Source organism: Coturnix japonica, chromosome 1 (genome assembly GCF_001577835.2).
Source record: "Coturnix japonica isolate 7356 chromosome 1, Coturnix japonica 2.1, whole genome shotgun sequence".
Taxonomy (NCBI): domain Eukaryota; kingdom Metazoa; phylum Chordata; class Aves; order Galliformes; family Phasianidae; genus Coturnix; species Coturnix japonica.
In genome coordinates, this window is record NC_029516.1 from 144,053,056 (window position 1) to 144,056,140 (window position 3,085).

The window sequence follows — 3,085 nt, forward strand, 5'->3', positions numbered from 1 at the left end:
CAAAAAAACGCGCTTGTCTGCAAATGAATGTATGATAGAAAGCTTGCAGCCAGCATCATGATCACTATGATGATGCCTGTTGATCCTGGAAAGGAGACTCCTTTAATCAAGGGGGCTTCCAGAATCACTGAAACCTATAGCCATACAACTACAAGAAAAAAATACAAAGGCTATGCCTCAGGGAGAAAAGAACCGCCCTGCAGAATTAGAAGGAACAGGCACCTCAGCCATTTGCACGTTCAGGATATAAAGTTATGGACATGGGGGGAGTTGCCCAAGAGTTGATTAATTTATGAAAGGAAATTATTGGGCCTGTGGAGTTCTTCCAGTATATCTGAACCAGATGGAATTAAGGCTCGCAGCAACACCCTTGCTACTAGTGCACCTAGTCCAAAGCTCAGTAGTGGAAGCTTGGAACGGGTCTCATTGCCAGTAAGAAAACAGGTAGGCGAAATATTGATCTATAAACGTAATTGTCTTCTGACACATCGGGCTGGCAAAAGGGCATGTTCCACGAGAACGCTGATGAATGGATTACCCACAGTCGTTACGAGAAATTAGTTAAACTGTGGCCCAGATATCAAGAGCTCAAGGAAAGCTGAATGCTTTCGCCCCCTCCGCCCAGCATGAGTGCGGAAGTGGGGCGGGGGGGGGAAGGCAGTGAAGGGTGGATGTTTATTATGAAAGCTCAGCAACAAAGGAGATCCTCATTTAACCACCTTTGTCCCCAAGGCCTCCCCCACTCCTGCCAATTGCCCTGTGAGTCACGATCAGTTGCTGATAAGCTAGGGGAAACACTATTCTCTGTCCAGCTTGTGTGGGACTGACTCAGCTAACCATAGAGGCGTTTCCCTAACCTTATCTCTCTCAACAACAACAACGAGAGGTTGCTTCTTAATCTCACGCCGGGTATACACATATCAAAGAACCTTGCCTCCCTCCTACAAATTGGAGTGAGACAGTAAGTATTTGACATTCATAAGCCCATGCAGAATAGGCCTGATTCCCTGGCTGACCATTAACTGGTTCATGAGAAGAGCTTACAGAATTTAGTGGGCACTGTATATAAGTAACTATTATAGAAGACAGGACAGTCTACTTTTGTATTCAGTATTTTTAGGCTTTCCTTTTACATGATCATGGGTCCTCTGTCAGAGTCTCCAGATTATTCCTGGCAGTAGCCTTTTGCCGGGGGGCAGCCATAGCAAACCAACAGACTCACTAGCAATTTAAAATTTTTAATTTTAGTCTGCAGTGGACTTGATGATCTTCAAGGTCTTTTCCAACCTGAGTAATTCTGATTCTATGATTTTCAGGGAGGTGACTGAAGTTGCTGGTAGTGCTGGCACTGCCCTCGCCCTGTTACTAGCCTGTTAACAGGTGCCCCTTCACTTGTCATTTGCTTCACAGTGACAGCAACCCTCCTCAATGAGTAGCCCCCTGAATGAGTGGCTTACAGTTTCTCCAGAAACTGTGATTCACACACCCTGACTCCTCCTCTCAGTCCCTGAGGCTTTTTCAAGGCAAGGGGGGTGTGAGTGCAGAGCCCTTGCCCTGACAAAGCCCATGCCACATCAGCCTCCTCAGCCACTCTCTCGAGAGCTGCCGGGCTGCTCTGTTATCTCAGGGTTCCCTGGATGAAGGAACCAACTGAAACCCCCCTGTACCTCACGGTCAGTCGCTGCTGTTCGTTCTGGGACAGCTCCAAGTCAGTGAACGCTGGCACTTTGTAGTTCATAGTCATATAAGAATTACCATACATAGGCTGACATCCTACCTACAACAGAAGTGAAGAGCAAATCTTTTACAAAAATGAATAACACTGCTGTAGAATGATATGGGATAATCTGCATCATGTATTAAGTCTCATCATGATTTCTATCTGAAATGTAATCTTTTAATCTTTGAAGCTTGAAGTTTAATAATGCTTCCTCTTTTTAATTATTAATTAAAATTCGGCATATTCTTGCATATTAATTTTCAGTGTTGTTATTAAGAAAAATTATGGTCTAATAAAGATTTTTTATAAACTCAGCATTTATTTCAGGTTCATTTGACTTTTCATCTCAGACTTTGCCATTATAATGTATAGGAAATTATTTAGTTCTTCTACTACACTAGGGAAAATTTTAAGCTAAAACACATTAAAATACAAAACCAAAACTGGCACAAACTCCAGCCTAATTTTAAATTTGACTTTTGTATATGTGTGTTGATTTCCTGTGACAACAAAAATTTATACTCAACAGTGCATGAGATAATGTATTTTTTAGGTTTTTATCTCCTCAGATATTAATTCTACTGATATTATTGGATTTTGTTGGTTTGTTTGTTTGTTTGTTTGTTTTTTGATTTTTTTGTAATTTCTAGCAGGTAGAAAAATACTCTGGTATATTTTGTCTGTTGCATTCAATTATGTTTCATTTTTATAATGCTAACTGTCCTACTGATAGAAGATATATAAAAGAATAACTTTAAAAATAAAAAAAATAAAATCCTTGAGTTCTACAAAGATTCCTCAGCTCTTTGTTGATACTGTTATGGTTTTTTGAAATGTCTTTAAATTCTTTCTTGTCCAATATACACTAATACTGCAAAATATGTAATAATGTTCACATAAAGTCGCCATATTATTTGCATGATTCTTTTCTATATGTGTGTAGGGACATATTTCTTGTGAGTGATGTTTTATCATATTTGTACAAAGAACAATAATTTCTCTTGAGCTGCCAACATTAACTCCAAGGTTATTTCCCTGACTATCAGTGTCGATTAAAATTTTTTTTGGTTGTCTGAACAATTCCAAGTTTCATCCATTTTTTTTTTTTTTTTTACTCATGCTAAAATCTGTAATATATTTTCACATAATCACAGAATTATCAAGGTTGGAAAAGACCTAGAAGATCATCTAGTCCAACCATTACCAATACTTCCCAGCTAAATCATATTCATTAACACAACATCCACACATTTCTTGAACACTCCCATGGTTGGTGACTCCACCACCTCCCTGGGCAGTGCATTCCAATGCCTGACTACCCTTTCCGAGAAGTCATACTCATGCTTCTTACTCATGTAACTGCTG